General features: G+C 42.2%; 1 long non-coding RNA gene across 2 annotated transcripts in view; it reads right to left on the bottom strand.

Annotated features, from left to right (window-relative positions):
• Positions 1-1,976: 1,976 nt before the first annotated feature.
• Positions 1,977-19,646, bottom strand: part of LOC131503034 (uncharacterized) — a 32,520-nt gene continuing 14,850 nt past the window's right edge. The window contains exons 3-4 of one of the 2 annotated variants that reach the window (XR_009257292.1): positions 14,066-14,189; positions 1,977-4,127 (exon numbers count right to left, since the gene is read on the bottom strand). This is a non-coding gene — a long non-coding RNA (uncharacterized LOC131503034). The remainder of the gene's footprint in view (positions 4,128-14,065; positions 14,190-19,646) is intronic. The other variant, XR_009257293.1, reaches the window with a different exon arrangement.

The following is a 19,646-nucleotide window of genomic DNA, read 5'->3' as shown; positions in this document are numbered from 1 at the left end:
CAGGAATCAGCAAGAGGGTAGCACAGACTACATTGTTAGTAAGTAAATACCCTACCACCTTTTTTCAGGGCCCCTATTTCTATATTTAAATCCATTATTACATTCTACCTCTAGCTACCACTAGGCATGGTTATGAGACTCTGAAGTCAGACTAGACCTAAATCCTCATTCTGCTACTATCTTTGTGACTTCAAACAAGTTGGCCTTTCTGGGATGGAGTTTGTTCTCAGATTCATGAGGCTTTAATGAGATCATGCATGTAAAGTGCTTAGTACAATGTCTGGAATATAACATGCACTCAATAATATACTGTTAATGTCATACAGATTGTTTAAGCTGAACAAGTACCCATTAAAATGTACAGCAAAAGCGGACTATCAAAGGACCTATGATGGCATGCTATCTCAGCCTGCTAGGGGAAAAACTCCTTCGTGATACAGGTACATGACTGAATCTTCCTATAATCTCGAGAAATAAAGGGAACTTTGAAGAAAGCAAAAAAGGCTACAGATTGTTAAGTCAGAGGCCTCGAAGAATTAAAAGGTGTCATTTACCTATGTGCTAGTAAGTCATCTCGAATGCAAAAACAGTAGAGCAGGCCCCAAAGAGTTGGCTTTATCAATGGTAGCAAATCTCTGAGAAGACCAATATAAAATGTATACTTGATCTTATCTATTCTTCTTTGGACCTTTGTGTTCCTGATTCGCCAAAACTGACTACCTTGAGGAAACAACTGTCCATGTCCTTTGAGGAACTTAGCTAACAACCCATTTTCCTCCACTCAAATGTTATCTAATGTGCTTAAGCCATTGCTGCTCCTATGGATAGATACCTTTAAAAAAGGGATCCTTAGGGGCACCTGGGTGGCTCAGTCAGTTAAGTGTCCAACTTCAGCTCAGGTCATGATCTCACAGTTCATGAGTTCGAGCCCAGAGCCTAGAGCCTGCTTCAGATTCTGTGTCTTCCTCTTTCTCTCTGCCCCTCCCCTGCTCATGCTCTGTCTTTCTCTCTCTCAAAAATAAACGTTAAATAATAATAATAACAATAAAGGGATTCTGGGGTAGGAAAAGCCTTCATGATCCAAAGGATTGAATCTCAAATGGTGGAATCTAAGAAAATAAGACATGTGATGCAGGAAATAGATTCAGGAAGAGCACATTGCCCTGTGTGCTTCAAATCAGGCAGTGGTTAGGAGCAGCTGTCTGGAATCAGATGGATGTGATTTCAAATCCAATTTCAAATCCTAGATCTGCAACATACAAACTGGGTAACCCAGGTAAATTAATTAAACCCATGTCCTCAACTGTAAAATGGGGATAATAAGGATCTATCTTACAAGTTGTTAGAAAGATTAAATGAGATGACATAAAGTCATCCAAGAAGAGTCTGGTATAATTTGAGTGCTCACATATTTTTATTATTTAATCCCATCTGGTAACTGAATAGAGCCAGCCATGGTATTCTTTTCTACAACCATGGTAGGCTCTTCCTAGAGAGCCCTGGGGCCTGTGTGGATTCCCACCCTACTTGTATTCCAGGCACAGGGTGGGCAGAGCACCAATGATGGGAAGCCCAGACCTCTGGCCACTGGTCCCACTTGACCAGTAATAATCACATGGAGGACACAAAAGGGGAAACTTAGAAAGACAGATGAAACTCCTACCTCCCCCAATAAAAAATAAAAGCACAATTCAATATAACTATGCCCAGATTTCTGCTGGCAGAAGTTTGCACACTAATGTTTTACATAAAGGCCACCAGATCAATAACATCCTGAGTGCTTAAAGGAGTGGGGTAGTGGGAAGTAGGTAATGGGCAAGAGTTTCACTCTCTCCCAACCCCCACAGCAACTATGTGAATGCCCCAGACACCACCTCCCTTCTCAGCAAACCTCAGATTTTCGGACCCCTTTAGTCTGTTCCCAGAAACCACAGGTGGTTTCTGCTTCTGTTGACCTTAAAAAACAAAGGAGCCAGTTATTTTTACCAGCAAAATGAATTTATTAGGAATAGCAGAGGAATTGCAATTCAGGACAAGCAAACTATGGCAAACCATAGGCAAACCCAGAGAACAGAGGAGAGGGTTCTGCTTTTACAGGGGAAGAGAGGAAGCTGGGAGGGGCTGTTTCACTGAGTTCTCACTGGCTGGGATGTTGTTGAGCAAGGAGAAATTCTTCCTTCCTCAGGCTGGGGTACATATAGTAAGCTGCTTCCTGCAGGGAAATGTGAGATAGGCTTCTTACAGCAAGTGGTAATGTGTGAGAGGTCTCGCTTCAGGGCTTCCTGACTCCATTTTAAATGAGGTTTCCTTTACAGTAAAACCTTGGACTGCAAGTAACAGAAAAGCAAACATTTCTAATAAATTTTAACTTGATAAACAAGTGATGTCTTGCAATATGAGTAGTACAAGACGCCAAATATCACATGATCACAACTGAGCCAATGGTTCTTCCTCTCTCTCTCTCTCTCACTGCAGGATTGTGGGTGATCACCTCTCATGCTCGGATGCTTGGTCTCAAGCCACAGTGTTTGGCAGAAATCAGTGATTTTTCAGAACGCTGGAAGGTGCCGATAACTGGCACTAGTGTATTTTTTGTCACTTCAAAGCACCTCTGGACAGTCCTTTCCTTCTCCATACAAGAGGAAGCATAGGAATGCTTTGCTTCATTCTAGGTCAGGCTGCCGGCAGATATAGCCCTTTCCTCTGCTGCCTCATTGCCAGTTACATTAAATACAGTATATGGCAAGAGTTCATTAATACTGTACTGTAGTCAACATCCATGCGAGCATATACAATGGCCCCCATGCAGAAAAAGGTTGAAAAGAAAGGCAGTAAGAAGGAGATGATTACGGTGGAAGTTAAGAAGGAATCATTGAAGGGTGCCTGGGTGGTTCCATCGGTTAAGTGTCCAACTTCGGCTCAGGTCATGATGTCACAGTTTGGTTTGTGAATTCAAGCCCTGCGTCGGGCTCTGTGCCGACAGCTCGGAGCCTGGAGCCTCCCTCGGATTCTGTGTTGCCCTCTCTCTCTGCCCCTCCCCTACTTATGCACTGTCTCTCTCAAAAAATAAACATTAAAATTTTTGTTTAAAAAAAAGGAGAAACAGGGCACCTGGGTGGCTCAGTTGTGTAAGCGTCCGACTTCGGCTCAGGTCATGATCTCGCGGTCCGTGGGTTCGAGCCCTATGGCGGGGTCTGTGTTGACAGCTCAGAGCCTGAAGCCTGTTTCGGATTCTGTGTCTCCCGCTCTCTCTGACCCTCCCCCATTCATGCTCTGTCTCTCTCTGTCTCAAAAATAAATAAACGTTAAAAAAAATTTTTTAATAAAAAAAAGAAGGAAATCACTGAGAAGTACAAACGAGGTATGCAAGTGGCCAAAATTGCAAGACTTCATAAGAAGTCTACGTTGACCATTTGCACAATATTAAAGAAGAAAGAAGAAACAATGGGACTGGATGCAGCAAAAGGAGTCACAAGAATATCAAAGCAATGGCACGTATTCTGGAAAATGTAGAAAAGTTGCTTCTGGTTTGGATAAATGAGAAGCAACTAGCAGGTGATACTGTGACCAAGAACTTTTATCTGCAAGAAGGCAAAGGCCTTGTACACCAACCTCATAAGTAAACTGCCAGGTACATCAGCAGAAAATTAAGAAGTCTTCAAGGCAAGCAGGGGATGGTTTGATAACTTTAAGAGGAGAGGTGGCATCCATAGCATTGTGAGGCACGGACAGGCTGTGAGTTCGGATGCTAAGGCAGCTGAGGCGTTTCCTACTGAGTTCCATAAGATCATGGTTTCCAAGTGTTACCTGCCGGAACAAGATTTTAACTGCAATGAGATAGGGCTTTTTTGGAAAGAGATGCCAAAGAGGACGACCTACATTAAAGAAGAAGAGAATGCAATGCCTGGTCACAAGTCCACAAAAAGACCATCTCACCATCTTGCTTTGTGCTAATGCAAGCGGAGATTTCAAAGTCAAGCCCTCGCTTGTGTATCATTCTAAGAATCCATGAGCCTTCAAGAAATGCAAGGTGCAGAAGAGCCAGTTAAATGTTATGTGGAGGTCCAACAACAAGGCTTGGGTCACCTGGATCTTGTTCATTGAGTGGATCAACAAGGTCTTCAGTCCTGCAGTGAAGAAATACCTTTTAGGAAAGAATCTGCCCCTCAAAGCCTTGCTGGTTATGGATAATGCTCCTGCTCATACTCCAGGCTTTGAGGATGACTTACTGGAGGAATCTTAGTTCATTAAGGTCAGGTTCCTTCCTCCCAACACCACTCCAGTCCTCCAATCCATGGATCAGCGGGTCATTTTGAATTTTAAAAAGCTTTACACCAAAGCACTATTTCAGCAATGCTTCAAGGTGACTGAAGGAACAAATCTTACCCTCCAAGAGTTTTGGAAAAATCATTTCCACATCGTGAACTTCCTCAAGTTCATCGATAAAGCCTGGGATGGGATCACCAAGAGAACCCTCATCTGCTTAGAGAAAACTGAGGCCTGATTGTGTTCTCAGACATGACTTAGAGAGGCCTGCTCATGAACAGGAGCCACCAGTTGTCGATGAAATCATAACCCTGGGGAAGATCATGGGACTAGAGGTGAAAGAGGATAAGATTCAAGAGCTGGTGGAGGAACATGGCCCAGAGCTGACCACCATCAAACTGATGAATCTGCATTGTGAGCAACAGCAAGAGGTTATAGAGGAGATCTCATGTGCAGAGGAGGAGAAAAAGGTGGAGGAATCCCTCACTCCAAAGGAGATTAGGGAGATGTGTAAAATGTGGGAAACAGTGCAAAATTTTTATAGAAAAGCACCACCCAAATAAGGCTGTAGCAGTGCAAGCGATGAAATCTGTTTAACGACAATGCAATGTCACATTTCCCCAAAATCCTCAAAAGGAGGCAAAAGCAAGTGTCATTGGATAGGTTCCTTGTTAAAGTTGCACAAAAAGAAAAAGATTCCATTGAGCCAATAGATAGCAGTGATTTCGTTAGTGATAGTGAAAGTCGTCCTACACAATAATCCTCCTCTCCCGTCTCCCTCACACCAGCCACGAAAGTTCTCAAAGGTAAGTGCAGGTTATTTATCTTTCTTTATATTTTATGTTTTATTATTTTGAAGTGTATTACAGTATTGTAATCCTTTTTTATGAATATTTTTGGGTTGTGGGATGAATCATCTGAGTTTCCATTCTTTCTTATGGGGAAATTCGCTTTGATATAGAAGTGCTTTGGATTACAAGCATGTTTCCGAAATGGATTATGCTTGCAAACCAAGGTTTTACTGTATTTTCATATTTCCCCCTTTTGATCAAGGTCTTTCTTCAAAAGCATTGCTGAACAGGAATCAGGGTTGTGATTTTTTGGTGTTTGTTTTTTTTTTTTTTTTCATATTTAGTGGTTTCGTCCCCTTGGTGCCAGAAAGGACCTTCCTTGATGGTCACAACCCATTATCAAAGGGAAAGTGGATAGATTGGAAACCACTGAGGTCACGTTTGAGTAACAGGGAAGGGTAGGAGGGAGAACTGTCAGACATTTCCCCTCTGAGGTAAACACTGAAGATCATCTTGAAGCACTGAGCTAGCATCACCCTATTAGGCATGTCATTTCTACAAAGGTTTGACAGGCAACATGTATAAAGTTTAAAAATGATTACATGGGGAAAAAAAATGATTACATGGGGTGCCTGAATGGCTCAGTCAGTTAAGTGTCTGACTTCGGCTCAGGTCATGATCTCACGGTTCATGGTTTCAAGCCCCGTATTGGGCTCTGTGCTGACAGCCTAGAGCCTGGAGCCTGCTTCAGATTCTGTGTCTCCCTGTCTCTGCCCCTCCCCCACTCACTCACTCACACTCTCTCTCTCTCTCTCTCAAAAAATGAATATTTGTAAAATGTTTTAATAAAAATAAAAATGATTAAACAGAGTAAGATGAGGAGCAGACATTCTACATGGAACTGTCCCAGCTTAAAAGGGGTCTTTTGGTTTTTTTGGTTTGTTTTTTTTTCAAATTTTTATTTAAATTCTACTTAGTTAACACAGTACAATATTGGTTTCAGGGATAGAATTCACTGATTCATCACTTACATACAACACCCAATGCTCATCACAACAACTGCCCTCCTTAATGCCCATCACCCATCTAGCCCATCCCCCATCCACCTCCCTCCATCAACCTTCAGTTCTCTATGTTAAGTCTCTTATCGTTTGTCTCTCTCTTTTTTATTTCCCTTCCCCTATGTTCATGTTTTCTTAAATTCTACATAGGAGTGAAATCATATGTTATTTGTCTTTCTCTGACTTATTTCACTTAGCATAATATCCTCTAGCTCTATCCACATAGGAGCAAATGGCAAGATTTCATTCTTTCTGATGGCTGAGTAATATTCCATTGTGTGTGTGTATATATGTGTGTGTGTCCAGTGTGTGTGTCCAGTGTGTGTGTGTGTGTGTGTACACACAAACACATACATATATGTCATCTTCTTCATCCATTCATCAGTTGATGAACATTTGGACTCTCCATAATTTGGCTATTATTGATAATGCTGCTATAAACATCAGAGTACATGACCCATTTGAATCAGTATTTTTGTATCCTTTAGGTAAATACCTAGTAGTGCAATTGCTGGGTTGTAGGGCAGTTCTATTTTTAGCTTTTTGAGAACCCTCCATACTGTTTTCCAGAGTGAACGCACCAGTTTGCATTCCCACCAACAGTGCAAAAGGGTTCCCTTTTCTCTGCATCCTCACCAACACCTGTTGTTTCTTGTGTTGTTAAATTTTAGCCATTCTGACAGGTGTGAGGTAGTATCACATTGTGGTTTTGATTTGTTATTTCCTTGATGGTGAGCGATCTTGAGCATTGTTTCATGTGTCTGTTAGTCATCTGGATGTCTTCTTTGGAAAAATGTCTATTCATGTCTTCTGCCCATTTCTTCACTGGGTTATTTGTTTTTTGGGTGTTGAGTTTGATTAAGTTCTTTGTAGATTTTGGATACTAGCCCTTTGTCTTCTATGTCATTTGCAAATATCCTCTCCCATTCCACAGGCTGCCTTTTAGTTTTGCTGATTGTTTCCTTCGGTGTTCAGAAGCTTTTTATCTTGATGAGGTCCCAATAGTTCATTTTTGCTTTTGTTTCCCTTGACTCCAGCAATGTATCTAGTAAGAAGTTGGTATGGCCAAGGTCAAAGAGGTTGCTGCCTGTGCTCTCCTCTAGGATTTTGAAGGTTTCCTGCCTCACATTTAGGTCTTTCATCTATTTTGAATTTATTTTTGTGTATGGTGTAAGAAAATGGTGTGGTCCAGTTTCATTCTTATGCATGTTGCTGTCAAGTTTTCCCAATATCATTTGTTGAAAAGACCATCTTTCAACAAAGGATATTCTTTCCTGCTTTGTCAAAGATTAGTTGACCATATAGTTGTGGGTCCATTTCTGGGTTTTCTATTCTGTTCCACTGATATATGTGTTTGCTTTTGTGCCAGTACCATACTGTCTTGATGACTACAGCTTTATAATATAGCTTGAGGGGCACCTGGGTGGCTCAGTTGGTTAAGTGTCCAACTTCGGCTCAGGTCATAATCTCATGGCTTGTGAGTTCAAGCCCTGCATCAGGCTCTCTGCTGTCAGCACAGAGCTTGCTTCGAATCCTCTATCCCTCTCTCTCTCTGCCCCTCCCCCACTGGCTTTCTCTCTCTCTCTCTCTCTCTCTCTCTCTCTCAAAATAAATAAACTTTAAAAAATAATAATAATATAGCTTGAAATCTAGAATCATGATGCCTCCAGTTTTGTTTTTCTTTTTCAGGATTACTTTGGCTCTTTGGGGTCTTTTGTAGTCCTATATAAATTTTAGAATTATTTGTTCTAACTCTGTGAAAAATGCTGGTGGTATTTTGATGGGGATCGCATTAAATGTGTAGATTGCTTTAGGTAGCATAGACATTTTAACAATGTTTGTTCTGGGGCACCTAGGTGGCTCCGCTGGTTAAGCGTCTGACTCTTGATCTCGGCTCATGTCATGATCTCATGGTTTGTGAGACTGAGCCCCATGTCAGGCTCTGTGCTGACAACCTGGAGCCTGCTTGGGATTCTCGCTCTCCCTCTCTCTTTGCCCTCCCCCTGCTTCTTGGGATTCTCTCTCCCTCTCTCTCTCTCTTCTCTCTCTCTCTCTCTCTCTCAAAATAAATAAACTTAAAAAAAAAAAACGTAAGTTCAAAAAAAAAACTAAGAAAAAAATGTTTGTTCTTCCAATCCATGAGCATGGAATGCTCTTCCATTTCTTTGTGTCCTCTTCAATTTCTTTTACCAGTGTTCTGTAATTTTCAGAGTACAGATCTTTTACCCTCTTTGGTTAGCTTTATTCCTAGGCATCTAACTGTTTTTGGTGCAATTGCAAACGGTATCAATTCCTTGATTTCTTTCTCTCCTGCTTCGTTATTGGTGTATAGAAATGCAACCGATTTCTGTACTTTGATTTTATATCCTATGACTTTGCTGAACTCATGTATTAGTTCTAGCAATTTTTTGGTGAAGTCTTTTGGGTTTTCTACATAGAGTATCATGTCATCTGTAAATAGTGAATGCCTCTCTTCTTCCTTGCCAATCTGGATGCCTTTTATTTCTTTTTGTTGTCAGATCACTGAGGCTGACTTCCAATACCATGTTAAATAGTAATGGTGAGAGTGGACATCCTTGTCTTTTCTAAAAGCCTTACAAAGAGAAGCTAGCTCATTTGTATTTTCCTTGGGTTCAGGGGAACAAAAAATATTTAAATAGCGAAGAATAGGGACGCCTGGGTGGCTCAGTCAGTTAAGAGTCCAGCTCTGAATTTTGGCTCAGGTCATGATCTCATGGTTCATGGGTTTGAGCGCCACATCAGGCTCCACACAGAGCCTGCTTGTAATTCTTTCTCCCTCTCTCTCTGACCCACCCTCCCCCCCTGCTTGCACACTCACCCTCTCTCTCAAAAATAAACTTTTAAAAAAATAAATAGGGAAGAACAGATCAAAGTTTCTGGTATGTCAGATCCAACAGTCAGAAAGGTTCCCTTTTTGCAACAGATTGGGCCATGAAAGAAAGGGAGAAAATAGGGTAAGAAGCAGCAGCAAGAAAAAGGTATACAGGTCTGGCCCAGTCATCTTGGGAAAGCTGTCTCCTTCAGCTGTCGTCTGCTTCAATTCCTGGAAATCTTTATTTCCAGGTCATCAGCTGACATGCAGATCTAGTCAGGGTTTGGTGCTTTCTTTGGATGTGACACATGGGGGGCGGTGCCTGGCTGGCTCAGTCGGAAAAGCATGCAACTCTTGATCTCGGGGTTGTGAGTTCAAGCCCCACATTGGGTGTAGAGATTACTTAAAAAATAAAATCTTTAAAAAAAAAAAAGGTGTGACACATGGATCCAAGAGTCATTTCCTTGGAGTCTGGCAGCAGAAGGGTTGGTTAACAGCACCTGATAGGGGCCTTTCCAACAGAGTTGAAGAGAGTCTTTCTGGAAATGTATTTTCCAATAGGTGAAATCTCTAGGCTGCAAGGCATGATGCTTAAGGTCTTTGTCTCCCAGGAACACACTGTGGAAAGATTGTTCTACTAAAGCATGGTTATTCTCAACAGAAGCAATTAGGCCTTTTCAATACTGAAGTATATCCTCCTTTACCATTTGTGGATCAAAAGAAGCAGGAGCCAAGTACACTGGCCATCATGTGATTATCTCAAAGGGCGAGAGTTTATAAGTTCCAATAGAGATAGACCTGAGATTTAGAAAAACTAATGGCAGTGCTTTTGCCCAGTGTATTTGAAGGGTCTCTACATATTCTTCTTAAGGATGTCATTAGTGTGTTTGACTAGCCCTGATGATTAAGGATCGTAAGCACAGTGGAAGTGTTGTAACACTGGCCAAACAGCACAGACCTGTTGAAGCGTTCCCTGGTCACTATGAAGTTCAAGAGGGATCCCCCAGGTAGGGATGATCTTTTCTAGTAGGATTTTAGCCACAAAGTGGCAGTCCAGTGAGAAAACATACAAACCATTACCAAAACATAGTTATATGCATGAGATTGGAAGAAGCTGAATAAAACCCATCTGCCAAACTTTGAGTGGTCCATTGGGCAAATTAAAGTGTCGAGGAACAATGCAGACAGGTTTTCCTGAATCGTATTTCAGGCAGGTGGGGCAAGCAAAGTAGGCATTCTATGGCCTTGCTAATATTTACCCACTAGTATTGGCCCCAAAGGCCTCATAAATGTTTTCATTTTCATCAGAAGACCAATGACTGGATACATGTACAGTAGTCGTAATGGAAACTTTAGAGTCTCTGGCAACACTGGATTATTATTTGGCCCAACCCAGAGTTTTCTTTTCTTAATCGAACCAACAGTTATTAGGTTTCCAATATTGATTATCCTTTCTGGGGCTGACTGTTGGGCATCTCTAGTCAATTTTTGAGATTATCATTTGTGCGGGGGATATCCCTTTGGATCATGACAGAAGTCTGGTTATTAGTTCCTTTGAGAGCAGTGTTCTTTGTGGAAATATCAATAAGGTGGTTTCCTCTGGCCTGTAAGGAATCCAGTTTGGAATGTGCAGGGATCTTGATACTGGCCAAAGTATCTGGCAAGAGTATGGCACTTAATAATCCCTGAACATTAAGGCCATTTTTAATTTTGTCCCCACTGTACATGAGGGAGCCTCACTATTTCTATAGCATCCCAAAGTCAGGAGCTACCCCAAAGGCCTACATACTGTTGGTATAGATATTTGCAGTTTTGCCCTTGGCTAAAATGCAGGTCCAAGCAAGAACATATCATTCAACCTGTCGGGCCAAGGTAGCTGAGGGCAAAGCTGCTGCCTTGAGGACTTCAAAAAAAATTGTAATAGCATACCCAACATAGTATTTGCCATTTTCACCTTTTAAATAAGAACTACTGGTAAACCACAAGAAGCTCACTTTATCCAAAGGAGTTTGCTATAAGCCAACACAGGGAGTCATGAGTATTGTCCACAGAGAAGGAAGAATGGTGGCAGGGTTAAGATCATTACCACAAGAGAGTTTGGAATCCAATTTGCACAGTGGTCAGCCAGCCTGAGAAAACCTTGTAATTGGCTTAGTTTGGAGAAGCTCAGGATGCCATGAAGTCTAACTGGATCTAAATGTAGTCTTTGTTCTGAACTCAGGTGCCTCAAATATCAAACCAGAGTCTGAGTAAACTGCAGTGTCTCCTGGGAAGCTTTGTGTCCCTTTAAGGCTAACAGCCTGAACTGGTGAAGGCTGTCTTCCTGCAAAGCCACCTGAGAAGGGGAGCAGAGAAGCAAGTCGCCTAAGTATTGTAATAAAGCAGAACTTCCAGGTAACTTGATATCAGCTAAATCCACTTTTAAGGTTTGGGAGAAGTAGGAAGGACTTTCAGTAAAACCCTGGGGCATTACTGTACAAATACACTGTTTTCCTTCCCCAAAAGGCAAAGAGATATTGACTGGCCTTATCCACAAAGAAATCAATCACAGTGAAAAATCTGATGGAGCAAATAAAAGATGTTGCAGGGTCATCTGATTCACCTAGTTGGCAATTTTAGTTGTTGCTATCAATTCTAGAATTACTTCCCCCTTTCAGGAGAAAAAAATTGCAATATGATATTTTTCTATGAAATCTCAGCCCAATAAATGAATAGGGCAGAGGAACTAAGAAGAAGGAGTATCTCTCAAAGGGTCTAAACAAGAAGGAATTGTTTTAAAGATAGGAACCTATTGGGACGCCTGGGTGGCTCAGTCGGTCGAGCATCTGACTTCGGCTCAGGTCATGATCTCATGGTTTGAGTTCAAGCCCTGCATCGGGCTCTGTGCTGACAGCTAAGAGCCTGGAGCCTGCTTCAAATTCTGTGTCTTCCCTCTCTTCTGCCTCTCCCCGGCTCACGCTCTGTCTCTCTCTCTCTCTCTCACTCAAAAATAAATAAACATTAAAAAAATTTTTTTAAAAAGACAGGAACCTGTTGAGGTTTATTAGAGACCCCCACTACTTGAAACATTTAAGTACTCTGAGCAGGGGCTGTTTAAACAGTGGGGTTGTGGGCTGCCTGGGTGGTTCATTCAGTTACGCATCTGACTCTTGGTTTCACACTGGGCTCTATGCTGACAGCACAAAGCCTGCCTGAGATTCTCTCCTTCCCCCCCCCACCTCCCTTCATCCGCCCCTCCCCTGCTTGCTCTCTCTCTCTCTCTCAAAAATAAACAAAAAAAATTTAAACAATGGAGTTGAGCACTGAGAGTGTACGTCTGGTGTCATAAGGACAGAGAGAGATCATCCCAAATCTGGAGAGTTTTTCCTCCAAGTTGGTGAAGAGGAAGGATTGAGAAAAGCCTCTGCAGTTCTTTTGAGTCCTGTAGTTGGGAGTTTGGAGGGCACTGAAAGGTCAGTTAGAGGGCTGAAGGCACCTGCAACACTTATGTTTGGAACAATCTTCCTTCCAATGTCCTGTTTGTTTGCAATAATCGCAGAGACCAGGAGAGGGTTGGTTTTGTTTTATGGGCCTCTGTTGGGAGTTGAAAATTAAGGATTTTAGTGGTCTTCCTTGTAGTTGACTTCTCTAGGGTGTGGGTGGGCCAGTTTGCTAAATTGACTAAATCTGCGTGGACAGTGTCCCATTCCATCCTAGCCCTTTTAACTTACAAGAGGAAAATCCCAGTTCAGTGCTTTAATGAATACAGAGTTGAAGGGTACCTGAGTGGATTCAACATCCATAGGGAGACCAGAATATTCCTTAATAACAGTTTAGAGATGACAGTAATAGTCGTGCACAGGTTCATGGGTTTCTGGGAGCAAGTCTCAATCTTATTCCAATCAACAGTTTTGGGAAAGCCCTACGGAGCCAGGTAAAGTAATTTAGCAATTTCCCAGCCTGATCATATAAAAAGGCATGGGGTTGATCTCTCATTTAAAGTTCTAAAGATTTTTCAGGATCATCCCAATTAGCTGTTTTCATCCAGCGTTGGGCCTGGCCTTTACCAACAAGCATGTGAACTAGCTGGTACAAATCTGAGGAACCTGGTTGGTAGGTCTGGATGACTATATTAAATTCCTTGTCAAATCTAAAAGGATCGTCAGTAACTCCAGCAAAATCTTTCACTATGGCTCATAGTTCAGCCTTAGTCCAGGGGACATGGGAAAGAAATTAGGGGCTTAGCGTCAGGATTGTCCAAGAGTTTAATTTAAAGGGGCAGGTTCTATTGGGTTCAGAGAAGGGAGAGGGAAGAGGTTCAGAGACAAAGGGGAAGTTCACTGAGAGAAATAGAATGAGGAAGCAGAGGATGTAAAGGAGGTGGGGACAGAGACAAAGAGGACAAAAGGGAAGAAAGAGCCCTCAAAAGGTTTTTTGCATTCTTTCTATTATTTGTTCACCTTGGTTAATTTAAAATGGTTTTTGTAGAAACAAGATTTTAGAGTCTTGGATACTCTTGGAAGGGTCAAGATATTAATTGAAATAGGTGTCCCATTCAGTTTGTTTTATTTTAGAGCTTCGAATTTGGTTCTAAGAAAGTTTAGGAAGAGGTGTGCCTGGGTGGCTCAGTCGGCTAAGCGTCCAATTTTGACTCAGGTTCGTGAGTTGGAGCCCCATGTGGGGCTCTGTGCTTACAGTGATGAGCCTGCTCTGGATTCTCTCTGTCTGTCTGTCTCTCTCTCTCTTCTGTGGATTCTCTCTGTCTCTATCTCTCTCTCTCAAAAATAAATATTAAAAAAAAAGTTTGGGAAGATCAAAAGTTCCCCATAACAGCCACTGGAGTCCTAAGTTATTCTGTGTTAACCTGGCCCAATTAGTCAAAAATGCACATGAGGAAGTACCATAGTTTTTAAACATAAAAACTGGCTGGGGTCCCAAAAGGAGGACCCTCCTGAGAAAATTTAGCAGATTGAGATCCCATTACTCAAAAGAAGGTTCAGGAAACAGATTACTCACCAGGAAAGACAACACCTTCACACACACACACACACACACACACGCAATTTTAACAGATCCAGAATAAAGTCGGAGAGCTCAACCGAAAGCAGGGAGCTCGGATCCGAGAAGAGACTTACCAAACTAAAAGGAAGCAGAGAGTACTAGGCACTCAAGTGGGTACTTCACATGGTTCTGAGGGTCATTCGTTCCTCAGGGGTTCATCTCTTTTGGGTCCCATCTGGGTCACCGTATAATGTTGACCTTAAAAAACAAAAGAGCCAGTTATTTTACCAGCAAAATGACTTCACTCAGATACAGCAGAGGAATTGCAATTCAGGGCAGGAAAACTATGGTTAACAGGCAGATCCGGAAAACAGCAAAGAGGGGCCAGCTTTTCCAGGGGAAAGGAGGAAGCTGGGAGGGGCTATTCCACTGCATTCTCACTGACCAGTTGTTGCTAGACAAGGAGAAAATCTTCCTCCTGCTGGTGTAAGTAAGCTGCTCCCTCTTGGGGAGTGTGAGATAGGCTTCTTCCAGCAACTGGTAATGCATGAGAGCTGCCCCTTCAGGACTTCCTGACTCCATGATAATTTTTTTTCATGTCTATTATTTTGAGAGACAGAGGGCAAGCAGCAGAAGGGTCAGAGAGAAAGGGAGACACAGAATACGAAATAGGCTCCAGGCTCCGAGGTGTCAGCACAGAGGCCGACGCGGGGCTTAAACCCACGAACTGCGAGATGATGACCTAAGCTGAAGTCAGACACTTAACCAACTGAGCCACCCAGGTGCCCCCTGACTCCATTTTAAATGAGGTTTCCTTGGGGCGCCTGGGTGGCGCAGTCGGTTAAGCGTCCGACTTCAGCCAGGTCACGATCTCGCGGTCCGTGAGTTCGAGCCCCGCGTCAGGCTCTGGGCTGATGGCTCGGAGCCTGGAGCCTGCTTCCGATTCTGTGTCTCCCTCTCTCTCTGCCCCTCCCCCGTTCATGCTCTGTCTCTCTCTGTCCCAAAAATAAATAAAAAACGTTGAAAAAAAAAAAAATTTTAAATGAGGTTTCCTTTATTTCCACACTTCCCACTTTAAAGTCTCCAAACTTTTCCCAAGTCCTTCCTCCCAATCAAGATGTACCTGTTCATTCCCTCACAACTTCACAAGGTGTCAGTGCTGTAATTCAGGGCTAAGGCACACTAATATTTTGATGATTTTGTTTCCCATGTGCCCCACATAAGAGTTTCCAGGAATGTATTATAAAGGATATTAAGTCAGCAAATATTGTTTAGGGGCCTAGTGTGAACCTTGCATTGTGCTAGATCCTATAACACTGTACCAAGGACAGAAAATTTGCCACAGTCAGTCTATCCAGCCTACTACCCACTTGCTAACATTATCAACAAAAAAACTTTCTCTGGAAAATATTCCACAAAGAAGGAACATTCATACAACCTTTCTAGCAGGCAATTTAGCCAACCGTAAAAAAAAAAAACTTTAAAATTTTTACATAAGCTTTGACTCTGTAATTTTACTAAGAATTTATACTAAGGAAGTAATCAGAGATATACACAAAGGTGCAAGTGCAATGATGTGTATTGCGGTAGTATTTATAGTACTGAAAACAATCTAAATATCCAAAATAGAGGACTGGGTAAATAATTCATTCAGTGTCCACATGATAGAATATTGTATATACATTAAAGTACTATTAATACAAGACTCTTGAAAGACAAGAAAAATCTATTGCTGACTGTGAAATTTCTGTTTTAATTTTATGCACAGAAAAAAACTGAAAAGATATACCTTAAATGTTGAAAAAAATGGTTATCTCAAATTGATAGGATTATCAATGACCTTTTTTGAACTCCATGTTCTAAATTTTCCACAAGAAACAATCTTTTTTAGTTGGAAAAAATGAAAGTTACCTATTTTTTTAATGTTTAATGTTTATTTTTGAGAAAGAGAAAGAATGTGAGCAGGGTGAGGGGCAGGGGGAAGGAGAGGATCCAAAGAGGGTCCTGTATGGACAGCAGAGAGCCTGATGTGGGACTCGAACTCAAGAACCGCGAGATCATAACCTGAGCTGAAGTCAGATGCTTAAACCAACTGAGCCACCCAGGCACCCCTATTTTTTAAATTTGATACTCCTGGAGAAGGACTGTTTGTCTTCTTTATATAACATTAAGGAGTAACAATATTCCCAGCTTCTCCTGATGTAGCCATTTATAGTTTTGCATTTATAAATGTGTCTAACGCTTTTAACGTTTTTTTTTTTATTTATTTTTGGGACAGAGAGAGAGACAGAGCATGAACGGGGGAGGGGCAGAGAGAGAGGGAGACACAGAATCGGAAACAGGCTCCAGGCTCCGAGCCATCAGCCCAGAGCCTGACGCGGGGCTCGAACTCACGGACCGCGAGATCGTGACCTGGTTGAAGTCGGACGCTTAACCGACTGCGCCACCCAGGCGCCCCATGTCTAACGCTTTTAATCCTTTGACTTCTGGTTAGTAACTTCTTGTACTATTATTTTTTCAAAATAATTACATTCAAAGAAGATTGCAAGAAGTGTACAGGGAAGTCCCATGCACTGTTTCCTCAGTAGCCCCTAATGTTAGCATCTTATACAACTATAGTGAGCTCCTAATGCTAGCTTCTTACATAACTATAGTGCAATATCAAAATCAAGAAATTGGGGCACCTGGGTGGCTCAGTTGGTTGAGTGTCCAACTCTTTTTTTTTTTTTTTTTTTTTTTTTTGAGTGTCCAACTCTTGATTTCAGCTCAGGTCATGATCTGAGGGTAGTGGGATCAAGCCCTGCATCAGGCTCCATGCTGAGCACTGAGACTCTCTTTCTCTCCCTTTGCCCCTCTCCCCTGCTCACATGCTCTCTCTCTCTCTCTCTCCCTCTAAACTAAAAAAAATAAATAAATAAATAAACTTTTAATTAAAAAAAAAAAAAACAAGAGAAGTGCTTGGGTAGGTTAAATGTCTGACTTCGGCTCAGGTTATGACCTTCTGCTTCATGAGTTCAAGCCCTGCATCCAGCTCTGTGCTGACAGCTCAGAGCCTGGAGCCTGCTTCAGATTCTGTGTCTCCCTCTCTCTATGCCCCTCCCCTGCTCACACTCTGTCTCTCTCTCTCTCTCTCTCTCTGAAAAATAAACGTTTAAAAAAATTTTTTAATCTCCTAATGGCAAAAGCCGTAAATTTTTAAAAACAAACAAATAAATAAGAAATTGACATTGGTATAATCCTCCTTGCTTATTCAGATTTTACCAGTTATAAATGTACTCATTTATGTCTGAGTGTATGGGGCGGTGGGTGTTTAATGCTATATAATTCCATCATACATATAGCCTTGCATAACCACCACCACAATCAAGATAAAGAACATTTTTATCACAACAAGGATCCCTCGTGTTACCCTTTTATAGCCGCACTTACCTCCCTCCCTCTCCAATTCCCCAACCCTTAGCAACCACTAAATAGCCTTCCATCACTATAATTCTGTCACTTCAAGAATGTTATGCAAATAGAATCACACAAGTTATAACCTTTTCAAATTAGCCTTTTTCACTCAGAATAACTGTCTAGAGATTCACCCAGGTTGTCACAAGTGTCAATAGTTTGTTCCCTTTTCTTGTTAAGTAGTATTTCAAGGTATGGATATACTAGTTTGTGTGACCATTCATTCATGGAAGGGCATCTGGGCCGTGTTCCAGTTTTGAGCTATTACAAATAAAATTTCTATGGACATTCACATTTTACTATTTTTTTTTAATTTTTAATTTATGTCATCCAAAAACCCAAGAAAGCCTCCTCCTCCTATATACCAGGACTTGTTGAATGAATCTATGTTTGCCTTACTAATACTGGCACAGTTTTGTGAGGAAAAAAAGCTAGATTAAGAAAAGACCAAGGAGGGGCACCAGGATGGCTCAGTCAGTTAAGTGTCTGAATTTGGCTCAGGTCATAATCTCCCAGTTTGTGAGTTCAAGCCCCACATTGGGCCCTGTGCTGACAGAGCCCGCTTAAGATCCTGTCTCCCTCTCTCTGTGTCCCTCCCCTGCCCACACTCTGGCTCTCTCAAAAATAAAAATAAACATTTAAAAAAGAAAGAAAGATGGGGCGCCTGGGTGGCTGTCGGTTAAGCGTTGGACTTCGGCTCAGGTCGTGTTCTCACAGTTCGTGGTTCAAGCCCCACACGGGGCTCTGTGCTGACAGCTCGGAGCCTGGAGCCTGCTTCAGATTCTGTGTCTCCCTCTCTCTCTGGCCCTCCCCCACTCACTCTGTCTCTCAAAAATAAACAAACATTAAAAAAATTTTTTAAAAGAAAGGAAAGAATATGGAGTTAAACCATATTTTCTCTGTGAATTATACATTTTAATGTATTTGTCTCTGCCCCTTGACTATGAACTACATGGAGGGAGGGATCATGACTAAATTGCCTCTCCTCCTAGCGCAGGGCATAGGACCTAGCATAGACTAGGTGTTTAGAAAATGTTACGATGTCTTGGGGAGGGTGAGGCTCAAGGATAGATGTTTATAACAAACTCCACAGGAGTGCCTGGGTGGCTCAGTCGGTTGAGCGTCCGACTTCGGCTCAGGTCATGATCTCGCAGTCTGTGAGTTCGAGCCCCACGTCGGGCTCTGTGCTGACAGCTCAGAGCCTGGAGCCTGCTTCGGATTCTGTGTCTCCCTCTCTCTCTGCCCCTCCCCCGGTCGTGCTCTATCAAAAATAAATAAACATTAAAAAAAATTTATAACAAACTCCACAGATTATACTAGGTAGTCAGGATTAAGAACTACTATTTAGCTGGATAAACAAAAATGGAGAGGGGAAGAGGAAAGCTCATGATAGAAGAGAGCAGACTCAGGCTGGCAAGGGGACTTAGGTGCAGGACAGTGGTACTGACCTTCCATTATCTTTCTCCACCTTACAGAAAGTTCTGTGTCCAGATTAACCTCTAGACTGCATGGTAGGGAATCAGTAATTTCCAGCACTATGTTTGAGAAGTGCTATTGCTGAATCCCTATGTCTGACTGGGCCAGAGAAGACAGCTTTCATCTGCTCTGTGAGGTTTTACCTACTTGAAAGGCTGCTCCACACATCTTTGGAGCCACAGACACCTTGAAGAGTTTGATGGAAAAAGCATTTGGTGATATGAATTACCTAGAGGTGCTTATATGTTTAGATGGCATAATTATGTTTGGCAGAGCTCTGGAGAACAATGGCTCCTTATATTACTGAATCACCTGGGAAACAGCCTAAAACTGTCCCTTCACAAATGCCAGGCCTGCCAGACCTCAATAAAATACAGTGGACATATAAAATCACAAGAAGGGATGGGCAGACTCTAGAAATATCACTGGTCAGGTCCCAACATTTTAAAACATTAAGGGGATTCAGCAGACACTACAGGAGCTGGCTGAAGGATTGTTCAAAGATTGCAAAACCCCTCAATGAGTTTGCTCAGGGTGATCAGGTCAGAACTGGAGCACACCTGAGTTGAAGAGGGAGAGGAAGGCAGGTCAAAATACCGGGGCCTGGCAGTCGGGAAGATCTGTGCTTGGGGCACAACTATGTTGCATATCAAAATAAAGCTGCCCTTGTAGGAGGTGGGAAACAACCCACCCCCCACCCTCACCAAAATAAACAAAGCAGTTTTCACCCAAACTGCTCTCATGAGCCCTTCCTCTTGAGCTTGTGGAGACCGGCAGGCTGCCTCA

Source organism: Neofelis nebulosa, chromosome X (genome assembly GCF_028018385.1).
Source record: "Neofelis nebulosa isolate mNeoNeb1 chromosome X, mNeoNeb1.pri, whole genome shotgun sequence".
Lineage (NCBI taxonomy): Eukaryota > Metazoa > Chordata > Mammalia > Carnivora > Felidae > Neofelis > Neofelis nebulosa.
This window is presented reverse-complemented; position numbering and strand designations above follow the sequence as displayed.